The sequence below is a fragment of the Mytilus californianus genome, unplaced genomic scaffold, assembly GCF_021869535.1.
Source record: "Mytilus californianus isolate M0D057914Y unplaced genomic scaffold, xbMytCali1.0.p SCAF_1, whole genome shotgun sequence".
Taxonomy (NCBI): domain Eukaryota; kingdom Metazoa; phylum Mollusca; class Bivalvia; order Mytilida; family Mytilidae; genus Mytilus; species Mytilus californianus.
In genome coordinates this window covers 8,984,867-8,999,923 of record NW_026262581.1, presented here as the reverse complement: position 1 = coordinate 8,999,923, position 15,057 = coordinate 8,984,867, and the positions used below count along the sequence as shown (strand labels likewise).

The 15,057-nt window shown below is 33.7% G+C and overlaps 1 protein-coding gene and 1 long non-coding RNA gene across 5 annotated transcripts in view; both read right to left on the bottom strand.

Moving 5' to 3' along the window:
- LOC127699323 (high affinity cAMP-specific 3',5'-cyclic phosphodiesterase 7A-like) overlaps nucleotides 1-15,057 on the bottom strand; it is a 106,701-nt gene that overhangs the window by 44,521 nt on the left and 47,123 nt on the right. The window lies entirely within an intron of this gene.
- Nucleotides 4,345-6,943, bottom strand: LOC127699937 (uncharacterized). Its single transcript, XR_007981307.1, has 2 exons — nucleotides 5,220-6,943; nucleotides 4,345-4,896 (listed from the first exon to the last, which is right to left on the bottom strand). It is a non-coding gene; the product is annotated as an uncharacterized LOC127699937 (long non-coding RNA).

Here is a 15,057-nt window from a genome sequence, read left to right as displayed (position 1 = left end):
CCTTTGTGATATGGAACCTTGTGGTACAATGTCAGAGAGATCCATACACTTACACACAAGTTATTGTCTGGAAGTTACAAAAATGCTTATTTTTGGCCCCTTTTTGGCCCCTAATTCCTTAACTGTTGGTACCATAACCCCCAAAATCAATCCCAACCTTCCTTTCGTGGTATTGAACCTTATGGTAAAATATCATGGAGATCCATTCACTTAAACTAAAGTCAGAGTGCGAAAACCAATGTGTCTTCGGACGAAGCCGGACGACGCCAGACGACGACGACGACGACGCCAACGTCATACCAATATACGACCAAAAAATTTTTAATTTTTGCGGTCGTATAAAAAGAATCCAGAACTTAATATAGCTGATAGGAGCTTCCCTCATTTAACTATGAACCAAAACAGAATCCAGAACTTAATTCTGCTGATCAGTGATTGGCGCTTCCTTCATTTTACAATGAACCAAAACAGAACCCAGAAATTAATTCTGGTGATTGGAGATCATCATTTTACTATGAATCAATACAGAATCCAGAACTTAATTCTGCTGAATGGCGCTTCCTTCATTTTACAATGAACCAAAACCGAATCAAGAACTAAATTCTACAGATTGGAGACCCTCATTTTACTATGAACCAAAACAGAATCCAGAACTTAATTCTGCTGATTGGCACTTCCTTCATTTTACTATGAATCAAAACAGTCCAGAACTTAATTCTGCTGATTGGAGCTTTCCTCATTTTACAATGAACCAAAATAGAACCCAAGAAATTAATTCTGGTGATTGGAGATCATCATTTTACTATGAATCAATACAGAATCCAGAACTTAATTCTGCTGAATGGCGCTTCCTTCATTTTACAATGAACCAAAACCGAATCAAGAACTAAATTCTACAGATTGGAGACCCTCATTTTACTATGAACCAAAACAGAATCCAGAACTTAATTCTGCTGATTGGCACTTCCTTCATTTTACTATGAATCAAAACAGAATCCAGAACTTAATTCTGCTGATAGCTCAGCTTCCCTCATTGTACAATGAACCAATAAATTGCTTCGCCGAGCGCAGCTGGATACGACCGCAGAGGTCCAACTGCAGAGGTCCAACCCTGAACAGTTGGGGCAAAATGGACACAATATTCACGCTTGATACAGGTCTGAATTTGGATTGTAATTCAATATTTGACACATAATAGGTTTCTGACACAGAATAACTGTAGTCAAAGAACTTAGAATTGGTTATATGATTTGAATTTATATTAATTTTTTTGCTTTTGTGCAATACACTATGCTGTTGCGAATTGACCTTCCCCCCCCCCCCCCCCCCCCCCCCCTCCACTTCAAAAAAAAAAATTTGAAGGATTTTCTTTTTGATTTCTGAAATCTTGAGGAGAAAAAATTGTAACCATCATATAGAGCTTGGCCTAAACTTTCTACACTATTAAATGTTTCCCCTTTGTTTGGTGTGATTATTCTTGGAAATATGTTATGTCTTATATAAAGCAACCTGTCTATATGCCGTAGGACATGAACCTACACATATTTTAGCACAGAAAAATCACTGACATCATAATTATATAAACAGAAAAAATACAGCTATTTTATGTAAATAGGTAATTGACTATACAGGAACATAAAATTGAGAATGGAAATGGGGAATGTGTCAAAGAGACAACAACCCGACCATAGATCAGACAACAACCGAAGGCCACCAATGGGTCTTCAATGCAGCGAGAAACTCCCGCACCCGGAGGCGTCCTTCAGCTGGCCCCTAAACAAATATGTATACTAGTTTAGTGATAATGGACGTCATACTAAACTCCAATTTATACACAAGAAACTAAAATTAAAAATAATACAAAACTAACAAAGGCCAGAGGCTCCTGACTTGGGACAGGCGCAAAAATGCAGCGGGGTTAAACATGTTTTTTGAGATCTCAACCCTCCCCCTATAGCTCTAGCCAATGTAGAAAAAACAAACGTACAACAGTACGCACAGTAAAACTCAGTTCAAGAGAAGTCCGAGTCCGATGTCAGAATAGGAAACAAAAGAAAATAAACAAAATGACAATAATACATAAATAACAACAGACTACTAGCAGTTACTGACATGCCAGCTCCAGACCTCAATTAAACTGATTGAAAGATTATGTCATGAAGTTTTTTAAAAAAATCAGAATAAAATGCTCTGCTGGGGTGCAGCTTGATACGAATACAGAGGTCGAACCCTGAACAGTTGGGGCAAGTATGGACACAACATTAAAGCTTGATACAGCACTGAATTTGGATTGTGATTAAATATTTGACACAGCTTAGGTTTCTGACACAGAATGAATGTGGTCCAAGAACTTAATTTCTTTTAATTTACCTATTCAAACCATATCATTATTATTTGCTTTTATATATAAATCAGAAATAACTAATTTAAAATGGAAAATTTTAAAGAAAAAAAAGGAAAAAAATCCCCCCCCCCCAAATTTTTTGAACCCCCATATGATTCATCACCCCCAAACTGAATCCCAGCCTTCCCTTTGTGGTATGGTACCTTGCAGTACAATTTCAGAGAGATCCATACACTTGAACACAAGTTATTGTCTGGAAACTAGAAAAATGCTTGTCTTTTGGCCTCAAATTCCTAAACGTCTGGGGCAATTACCCCCAAACTCAAACCCAGCTTTCCCTTTGTGATATGGAACCTTGTAGTACAATTTCATAAAGATCCATACACTTACACACAAGTTATTGTCCTGAAACTAGAAAAATGCTTGTTTTTTGCCCCTTTTTGGCCCCTAATTCCTAAAACTTTGAGGCAATTACCCCCAAAATCAATCCCAGCCTTCCATTTGTGGTATATTGGTACCTTGCAGTACAATTTCAGAGAGATCCATACACTTGAACACAAGTTATTGTCTGGAAACTAGAAAAATGCTTGTTTTTTGGCCCCTTATTCCTAAATGTTTTGGGCAATTACCCTCAAACTCAATTCCAGCTTTCCCTTTGTGATATGGAACCTTGTAGTACAATTTCATAAAGATCCATACACTTTCACACAAGTTATTGTCCGGAAACTAGAAGAATGCTTGTTTTTTGCCCCTAATTCCTAATACTTTTAGGCAATTACCCCCAAAATCAATCCCAGCCTTCCATTTGTGGTATGGTACCTTGCAGTACAATTTCAGAGAGATCCATACACTTGAACACAAGTTATTCTCTGGAAACTAGAAAAATGCTTATTTTTGGCCCCTTATTCCTAAACGTTTTGGGCAATTACCCCCAAACTCAATTCCAGCTTTCCCTTTGTGATATGGAACTTTGTAGTACAATTTCATAAAGATCCATACACTTACACACAAGTTATTGTCGGGAAACTAGAATAAACTGCTTCGCTGAGCGCAGCTGGATACACCCGCAATGGTCTAACCCTGAACAGTTGGGGCAAAAATGGACACAATATTCAAGCTTGATACAGGTCTGAATTTGGATTGTAATTAAATATTTGACATACATCTATTATAGGTTTCTGAATAAATGTAGTCAAAGAACTTGAAGTTGGTTATATGAATTGAATTTATATTCAATTAAAGATTTCTTGCTGTTGTGCAATACACTGTGCTGTTGCGCAATACTTAGTAAATCTGTTGTCAGACTATAAACAAATAAAATTTATAAAATTCTAAAGGGAGCTTACATCAATAGATATAAACAGTTCACCAAAGTTTCATACGAATTGCTGAAAGCATTTTTGAGTTTTTGTCTGAAAACTGGAAAATCCCCCCTTTTTTAATGAATAAACCCCATAATTCGGAAATGTAAAATCTAAAATTTATAAAATTCTAAAGGGAGCTTACATCAATAGATATCAACATCAAAGTTTCATGAGAACTGCTGAAAGCATTTTTGAGTTATTGTCCGAAAACTGGAAAATCCCCCTTTTTTTTATGAATAAAACCCCATAACTCGGAAACCTCTTATCTAAAATTTATAAAAATCCAAAGGGAGCTCATGTCAATAGATATAAACAATTAACCAAAATTTCTTGCAAGTTGGTGAAAGCATTCTTGAGTTATTGTCCGAAAACTGGAAAATCCCCCTTTTTTTAATGAATAAAACCCCATAACTTGGAAACGTAAAATCTAAAATTTATAAAATACGAAAGGGAGCTCACGTCAATAGATATAAACAATTCACCAAAGTTTTAAGCAAATTGGTTAAAGCGTTTTTGAGTTAATGTCCGACATGTTGACGACGGACGGACGGACAGACGGACGGACGTACAACGGTATACCTTAATACGTCCCGTAAACGGGCGTATAAATGCTTGTTTTTTTCCTCTTTTTGGCCCTTAATTCCTAAAACTTTGAGGCAATTACTCCCAAAATCAATCCCAGCCTTCCATTTGTGGTATGGTACCTTGCAGTACAATTTCAGAGAGATCCATACACTTGAACACAAGTCATTCTCTGGAAACTAGAAAAATGCTTATTTTTGGTCCCTTTTTGGCCCCTTATTCCTAAAACTTTGAGGCAATTACTCCCAAAATCAATCCCAGCCTTCCATTTGTGGTATGGTACCTTGCAGTACAATTTCAGAGAGATCAATACACTTGAACACAAGTTATTGTCTAGAAACTAGAAAAATGCTTGTTTTTGGGCCCCTTTTTGGCCTCAAATTCCTAAACGTCTTGGGCAATTACCCCCAAACTCAAACCCAGCTTTCCCTTTGTGATATGGAACCTTGTAGTACAATTTCATAAAGATCCATACACTTACACACAAGTTATTGTCCTGAAACTAGAAAAATGCTTGTTTTTTGCCCCTTTTTGGCCCCTAATTCCTAAAACATTGTGGCAATTACTCCCAAAATCAATCCCAGCCTTCCATTTGTGGTATGGTACCTTGCAGTACAATTTCAGAGAGATCCATACACTTGAACACAAGTTATTGTCTGGAAACTAGAAAAATGCTTGTTTTTTGGCCCCTTTTTGGCCTCAAATTCCTGAACGTCTTGGGCAATTACCCCCAAACTCAAGCCAAGCTTTCCCTTTGTGATATGGAACCTTGTAGTACAATTTCATAAAGATCCATACACTTACACACAATTTATTGTCCGGAAACTAGAAAAATGCTTGTTTTTGTCCCTTTTTGGCCCCTAATTCCTAAAATTTTGAGGCAATTACCCCCAAAATCAATCCAAGCCTTCCATTTGTGGTTATGGTACCTTGCAGTCCAATTTCAGAGAGATCCATACACTAACACACAAGTTATTGTCATGAAACTAGAAAAATGCTTGTTTTTTGCCCCTTTTTTTGGCCCCTAATTCCTAAAATTTTGAGGCAATTATCCCCAAAATCAATCCCAGCATTCCCTTTGTGATATGGATACTTGAGGTACAATGTCAGAGAGATCCATACACTAACACACAAGTTATGTCTGGAAGTTACAAAAATGCTTATTTTTGGCCCCTTTTTGGACCCTAATTCCTTAACTCTTGGTACCATAACCCCCAAAATCAATCCCAACCTTCCTTTTGTGGTATTGAACCTTATGGTAAAATTTCATAGAGATCCATTCACTTAAACTAAAGTTAGAGTGCGAAAACCAATGTGTCTTCGGACGACGACGAAGACGCCAACATCATACCAATATACGACCACAAAATTTTTTTGCGGTCGTATAAAAATCACTGACATCATAATTGTATAAACAGAAAAAATACAGCTATTTTATGTAAATAGGTAATAGACTATACAGGAACATGTCATGAAGTTTTTATGATGTATAATATTGTTATATCAAACCTAATTTCAGTTTGAATCCCTTTCATACCGCAAATATAGATTATAAAAAAAAAATCTGAACAAAATAAAATAAAAGTTTGCTATATAACTGATGGCAGTCCAAGGATTTTTCAAATAAATCTTTTTATTAAAACAAATTCAGAAAACAAGGCAATTGTTTCCCTTATATCTCTGGTCTAGTCACTATCTGTATTTTCTCTCTCAAAATTCACAAATAACAAGAATATATGTCCATTGGAAACAATGCCTCTCTCACACTATATTTCCATTTACATATTCATGAAACCATGCAATCTTGGTCAAAACCCTATTTTGGCATATATTTTTAAAATTTACATCATAATGAAAGTTGTACTATGTGACCCCAACTTCACGGTAAACACGGTGATGTATAGTGAAATCTAGGTCAGAATCCTAATTTAGCCTATTTATTTATATGTAAACATCGTAATGAACATATCTACTAAGTTTCCAGTTTGTGTGACCAGTTGAACTTCATAGTAAACCATCTTAAACCAACACTTTAACCCCAAATGGTACAGACTGCAGTGGTTCCATAGCTTTTAGAAATCAACTGGACATTTGGTCCAGTAAACCATTCTTCTTAACTGGACCAGACTATTTTTTACAGGACATTTACACATATAATTTGGACACAATTAAAATTTAACTGGTCATTTGGTCAATTAATGCATATCACTTAACTGGACCAAACCAATTTTTACTGGCCTTTGCCAAATGTTCAGTGACCTTGGGAATGACCGAGTCTGAGAGACTGTAACACACAAAGCTCTCCTCATATTGTTGATAGGGCATACAAATCTATATATTGCAGATAATATACTAGTCTGACCTCTGAATAATTTGATCAAAAAATGCACATTGAATACAAAACTGCACAGATTATTAGCCTAGCTACATGTCAGAGAAGAAGATTTTTGTTAAAATTAACAGATGATGGACACCAAGTGATGCCATTAGCCCAACCTGAGCCACAAAATGAATCAATTCACTTCAGACAAGAAGTAATAAAATGCATTCTTGTGTAACACAAGTTTAATATAAGTCTGGGAATAAATGAAAAATTTAATTTCAAACACAGATTCAGATGGGAGTGTACATTCTCTTCTCCTCCATCCCTCCATCCCCCCCCCCCCCCCCTCACAAGAGAAAAAAAACTTGTAATAAATAAACAAGAGAGTACAGGCTGAAATATCTTGTCTGAGATGACATGTACACCTTACAATCATTTTATACACCAAATAGAGTGGTCCTATTACTATTTAGGTACCTGAGAAACAGATTAAACCACAAAATCTCAACATTGACCAATGAAACATGAAAATGAGGTCAAGGTCATATGAACCCACCCAGACAGACACGACATTTACACCTTACAATCAATCCATACACCAAATATAGTTGACCTATTGCTTATTAAGTATCTGATAAACTGACAAAATTACGAAAACTTATCATTAACTAATAAACCAGGAGGTCAAGGTCAGATGAAACCTGCCAGACAGACAGGTACATCTGACAATCATTCCATACACCAAATACAGTGGCCCTATTGCTTATAGTATATGAGAAATATGCCAAACCACAAAAACTAAACATTGTCCAATGAACCATGAAAATGAGGTCAAAGTCAAATGAAACCTACCAGACAGACATATGCATGTACACCTTACAATCATTCCATACACCAAATACAATGGCCTTATTGCTCAAAGTATATCATAAATAGACCAAACCACAAAAAACTAAACATTGTCCAATGAACCATGCAATTGAGGTTAAGGTCATATGAAACCTTCCAGTCGGATATGTACACCTTACAATTATTCCATACACCAAATATAGTTGACCTAATGCTTATAGTATCTGAGATACGGACTTGACCATGACCACATAACTTTAACCTTGATAACTGATCCATGAAATGAGGTCAAGGTCAGATGAACCCTACCTGATGGACATGTAGACCTTGCAAGGAACCCATATATCAAATATAGTTAGCGCTGTCACTTTTGGATTGTAATCCCTATGTCTCGCATTCTTTGACTTTTGTCACAGGCAAGACAAAAATTAAAGCAAATTTTATGTCAAAATAAGATCCACTAGTTCTTTATTCTCAGGAGTGCCCCCTCCCACCCCCACCGAACATCAAATCCTGGCCATGTGACTGATTATGTCTTGTATGTTATATGAATGAACAGAATTACATATAATTGTGGTATGGACAATATATATCACAGAGTCAAGGTCAGTTGTAAACCAGTAAATTATACCATAATTTATGAGGATTTTCCTTGTTTTTGACATATATCAGACAGTAGTTTTCAAATATGACTTATTTACTGAGCTAATTAGTCAAAAATGTGTTGTAAGTCTCTAAATATAGTTACTTCTTGTCTAAATTCAGTCTTAAGTATATTTTCAACTTACCACTACATGAAGAAAAATTTTTTTTACTTAACACATTGTCTATTTTTGTATCATTTGTACAAGATTTTTATCAATTATAACCTTGTACCCATTTTGGACTTGTAAAAAACATGCAAAAATATGAATTTCTCATAAAACAAATAATTCATTCCATAAAATATATATAGATACATAATGAAATGACAAACTACGCATTCTGCTACATATAGATACATAATGAAATGACAAACTACACATTCTGCTACATATAATAGATACATAATGAAATGACAAACTACGCATTCTGCTACAAGAAACTTGAAAAATTAGAAGTGCACATTGCAATTTGGTACTAACTATTAAAGTATGAAATTATTCTTTACTGATCCCAGTGACTGATTAATAAGGTTTACAGGATTTAAAGTTTTCAATGAACAGAACAAAAGTTGTTATAAGTTTATTACGTCATGAACTTTTTGATCTTATTGTAGGCTGTATCTTCCAGGTGTAAGGAATTAATCCAAATCAATTAATGCTTAATACATTGTACTACTATACAAAACATTTAAAATGGTCATGAAAGGGCCTTTTATATCAGACTATATGGCATTAGTTTTTCTCATTGTCAGAAGGCCGTACAGTTGCCTATAATTGCTTTTATCCACTTCATTTGAACTCTGGTGGATAGTTGTCTCAATGAGAATCATACCACATCTCCTTGTTTTTATATGTATTTCAATAACTGATAATGTATACAAGTAACCTAGAAGATCATCCTAAAAGAAATAGACTGAAAGAAAGATTATTTTTAAAACAACTGCTACAAAAGAGAAGATTGAAGTAAAAATATTTAAAAAATTTCAAGACCTATGACCAATTTGGCAAACACATTTACAATGTAAAAACAAGCTAAACAAAATCAAGTCTCAAAACAACCAAGTATCATTCATACTTTCTTCTGCCTTTTCAGCAATCGTGAAATAACGTATTGTTAAAATTCAATGTTGAAGAGCTTAGAGATGCTTTGGGGATATACAAACTTAACTGCTTTGAAAAATTCAACTTTTTATATCAATAATTTTACAGAAAATGAACGTATCAATAGTATTTCATATCAACATAAAAGTGCTAACTCAACTGGGCTGGTTCCCTAGGGGGAGTACATGTAATACTTGACAGAATAATAGTAAAGAAATTTGTAAGGGGTTCCGCGGAACCCTGTGTCTTGCCTGCAATTGCTGCTGTCGGTGTAAAAGTGTAATGATGAATTAAAAAGTGAGTCCATTTATCATTAAATACAGAATTTTAAAAAGAATTCAAACTTTTTCTTTAGATGGTATTTCTTGGTCTTGAAAATGAGCTTCTGTCCAAGTTTCATAACAATCCATGAAAGTTTACAAATTTATCATGTCAAAAAAAATGTAATCCCAGACTGTCGCTAAATGTTAACTGTAAAAAAAGAAGTCCATCCATCAGAAAAATACGAAAAATGAAAACCTTATATTTTTAGAGGTTTGCTTCAGACATTATCTCTTAATCATTAAAAAGCTTCTGCCAAAGTTTCATAAAACTCTATGAATGTTTGACAAAGTAATTGATGTGTAACAAACTTAAACGGCAGACTGTACCTACATGTCAACTGTAAAAAAAACTAAGTCCATTTATCTGTAAAATACAGAAAAATGAAAATAAATATTTTCAAAATAAAGCTCTGGATACTGTCTTTTGGTCATAAACAAGTTTCTGTCCAAATTTCATAAAATTCCATGTAGGTTTGACAAAGTTATTGATGTCAAAAATGGAAAAATGAAAATAAATGTTTTTAAAATTTTGCTCTGGATATTGTATTAACAAGCTTCTGTCCAAATTTCATAAAATTCCATGTAGATTTGACAAAGTTGATGTCTATAAAACTTTAACATAGACAGATCCTAAATGTTGACGCCACCGAACTTGGAATCTAGGATCGCTATGTCTACGAAATGGCTCGACAAAAGCACCGTACAACCTGTTATCGATTTCTTTTGTACTTTAAACAGAATCAAAGTATAAAACAGTGTACAAACAAGTTGAAACAGAAACAGAAACATTTACAAATGTCAATAAAACGCAGTGTACAAACAAGTTGAAACAGAAACATTTACAAATATTAATAAAACGCAGTGTACAAACAGGTTAAAACAGAAACATTTACAAATATTAATAAAACGCAGTGTACAAACAGGTTAAAACAGAAACATTTACAAATGTCAATAAAACGCAGTGTACAAACAAGTTGAAACAGAAACATTTACAAATATTAATAAAACGCAGTGTACAAACAGGTTAAAACAGAAACAGAAACATTTACAAATGTCAATAAAACGCAGTGTACAAACAGGTTAAAACAGAAACATTTACAAATGTCAATAAAACGCAGTGTACAAACAAGTTGAAACAGAAACATTTACAAATATTAATAAAACGCAGTGTACAAACAGGTTAAAACAGAAACAGAAACATTTACAAATGTCAATAAAACGCAGTGTACAAACAAGTTGAAACAGAAACATTTACAAATATTAATAAAACGCAGTGTACAAACAGGTTAAAACAGAAACAGAAACATTTACAAATGTCAATAAAACGCAGTGTACAAACAGGTTAAAACAGAAACATTTACAAATGTCAATATCACACAATGTAAGTAAATACTTTTTGCTTCCTTTACACCAATCTTTAAACAATGTGTAGTGCTTGGCACAATCAAAACATGAAACACAGTATTGACAGTGATGTTGACACATGTATGACACATGTAAGACACTGATAGTTCATCTAACCTTACATGATGACATATGCTCATATTCATATTCAAGAAACATTATTACAATAAAATACAAGAATCTCTGTCCCTTGGACACCATGATCTGCTCAATAATTTTTTTGTTCAGTGAACCGTGAAATCAGGTCACTTCTTTTTTTAATGTCCTAATTATGCGACTATAAGAATAAAACTATCTAATAATCTGAACTAGTTACCAGAGAACTCTCAACTAAATTTGAACATCTTAATCTCCGGTGATTCGTCTTTAACTAATGATGAAAATGAAAGAATTTTAAAGAATGTATATGAATTTATTAAAGAGTCAAAGATGTTTCTAATTGTATAATATAGCACACTAAAGTGCATATACATGTATATTGTGACTACAACCATTCACATATACATATATATCTCAACTTGTTCAACTTGCTCAACTAGACAACTTGTTTGATTCGCTCGTGTATGTAACAACGTATTTGATTTTAACGAAAAAACCTCTGTTAGTCTGTATTACTGAAAAATTATTACACCAGGGTTTTCCATATCACAAACTAGTCAAAACATTTACTAAATTTTATTATCGGTACAAGGACAACATTCGTAAATATAAATCAACATGCAGACAAATCTTATATGGTCAGGTATTTCACATCCAATCTTTTATGGTAATATTCTATACAAAGCACAAAAATGTAAACATTCACCTCAAAAGCTAACCAAACCTTTAAACAGACTTATTCAGAAGGGATATAGTTACGATACTGTTGTCAGGTCATTAAAGATGGCATATTTTGGTATTAATATTGATTCACTCTTAGGGTCTTTGCATCGGAAATAAACACATTTATTCTAAAACCAGTTGTTGGCATGATATGGGTTATGTACTTCTCATATATTTTATGATGGTATGATACTAAACCCCTAACGGGAGGGATTGTGCTTGATTTCATATGATGAAGACATAATCTTTCAATCAGTTTAATCGAGGTCTGGAGCTGGCTTGTCAGTAACTGCTAGTAGTCCTTTGTTAATTTATGTATCATTGTCATTTTGCTTTGTTTCTTTTGTAACCTATTCTGACATTGGACTCGGACTTCTTTTAAACTGAGTTTTACTGTGCATATTGCTGTGTGTTTGTTTATTCTACATTGGCTAGAGGTATAGGGGAGGGTTGAGATCTCACAAGACATGTTTAACCCTGCCACATTTTGGCGCCTGTCCCAAGTCAGGAGCCTCTAGCCTTTGTTAGTCTTGTATGTTTTTTTAATTTTAGTTCATTTATATGTTTTGGAGTTTAGTGTGACGTCCATTTTCATTGAACTAGTACACATGTTTGTTTAGGGGCCGGTTGAAGCCTGCTTCCGGATGCAGGATTTTCTCGCTGTGTTGAAGACCCATTGGTGGCCTTCAGCTGTTTTCTGCTCTTTGGTCGGGTTGTTGTCTCCTTGACACATTCCCCATTTCCATTCTGAATTTTACATCATCACACATAATCTTTTTACATATATCCAGTATATATAATGTATTGTTTGCATGCATGCTTTGTAAATACTCTATTGTTATAAAATGTTCATGGGAGAAGACGTTATAAGTTTGATTACCTTGTGTCTCATCCCTTTTGCATATTTAAGCAAATAAAATATGTTTAAACTATATAATCAGGTCAAAACCTGTATTTAGCATTTAGTTCACAGTCATCATAATGAACATAAGTACCAAGTTTCTAGTTGATGTGACCACAATTTTATGGTAAACTAACTTGACATAAAACTTTAACATGATACAGGATAGCTGAAAGGAAGAAGGGTGTCAACTGGAAAACGTATTATCCTCCCTATTTATTATCGTAGGATGACCTCTGAGTGAGCTGGAGAATTCTTAGCTGGAGAGACATTTCAAGGTGTCAACTCTGGTTTAAATGGCAGAAACTCAAAGTGCAAAGAACATGTCCAATGACCAAAGCAAGGATTTTCTGCTGCTCAGGTATATTGTAAAAAGCAAAAACTTTTTTTGTTGGCTTGTCAGCCAATGGTTTATAGTCTTTCCAAAATGCTTGTGGGAGAACATACTCATAAACAGACTATAAGTTAATAAGATATATTAAAATGTAAATTTGTAAAGACGTCATTTTTACACAACAAGTTGAAGATAAAAGGAATATAATTAAGTCTCTCAGATCATTGTCCAAAATGATCACGAAAGACTTTAGGCTTTTTACTATAAATTCATGCCCCAATTATATTGTTACAGCAAATAAATTGTCCAAGTTGCTTTATTGCACTGGTTATGTGCAATAAGAATGCAACTAGTTTTTTGTGAAGAAAGAGGGTAAATTATATATAGAATCAAATAGTGAATGAAAATAATATAGGATTAAACGCCTTTTTAAAGGAATTTATTGGTGTATAAACTCGACCAATTCACTCACAAACATTCCGAAAAAGGCGTTTAATCCTTATAATTCTTTAAAATTGGAGACAAGGAATATATTTTTCCTCACTCGTAACCTCTGTCACACATAAATTGTATATTTGTGTCATTGAATTGGCCTGGCGCATGAATATATTTGTTGGTTAATGCAAAAGTATGTACTCCTTGAAATTTGCAATCGGATAAAAACTAACTACAAAAACTTTTATTATCATTCAAATGAATGTTTTGTGTTTATTATTTAATTTAACAACTAACGCGAAGTGAAAATAAATATTTTTAACTTCGAGCCAGATTGTGTTATTGTCGCTGCCATATCGTTTACATTGGTTAAAAAAAGAAGTACGGTCAACGTCGTCTATTGAAAAATAAACAACGTCAAGAACAACTACCGGAAGTCTTCTCGACCAATAATTTCAACGTATTCTCTAATATGCAAATCATATAAGAATTATATAGGAATATAGCAGGCCAAATTTGATTCTGATATTACAATAATATTATAAATGAAACTATTTCATTTTTAGATTTTTTTCTTAAATAGCTTTTGATTTTAGCATAAATATAATGTAAAATGACAGTTGCTATGGATACTAAAGGAATATGGTAATGCTGTCATTTGATTAATATCTATAACTGAATAATAATTTGCTTTTAGCTAGAATATGTGAATTTATTTTTATTTTTATCATAAAAAGCAAATTTAGAAAATGTGTTATCACCTATACTTTAGATTATACTACCATTTGCCCTTAAACTTGTTTGCAGTACCAGCAACTCAGCAGTTGTCTAAACATTAGAACTGTTTCGGAAAGAAACTGAAATTTAGAGAAAGTTGAGGTCATAATCGGAATAATTCAAATGCGTCATAAACACTTTAACCGACATTTAATTAAGTGGTCATCAGGAGTGTATTTAGAGAAAGTGTCACTCAATTGCTAACTTTTCACTTTTGTCACAAATACTCCATAGTTGAAGAGTTCTGAACAGAAGCTGTTTTCTACCAAGAAGTTATTTGCCATGTATTAGACACAGAATGTGTCAGATCTCCAACTAAGAAACTTTATATTGCAATCAATATTACCTCCACTGATCATTGTTTAAATAACAAATGTCAACTGCAACTTGTATAGGAAATAATAAATTGAACCAGAAACAGTCTGAAAGTAAAGTATACAAAATTATTTTCCCATCCACCCTTTGCATAGTCCATGATATATAAAGAAAATAAACAACCAAAAATTCATTTCAAATAAACTGCTTCGCCGAGCGCAGCTGGATACGACAGCAAAGGTCCAACCCTGAACAGTTGGGGCAAAATCAAGCTTGATACAGGTCTGAATTTGGATTGTAATTAAACTTTTGACACATTATAGGTTTCTGACACAGAACAAATGTAGTCAAAGAACTTGAAATTGGTTGTATGATTTGAATTTATATTCAATTGAAGATTTCTTGCTGTTGTGCAATACATTGTGCTGTTGCACAATACTTAGTAAATCTGTTTTCAGACTATATACAAAGAATTAGCAAAATAAATTGTGACTCCAAATTTTTTTCTTTGGAAAATTGACAATTTCTTAAATCTTGAG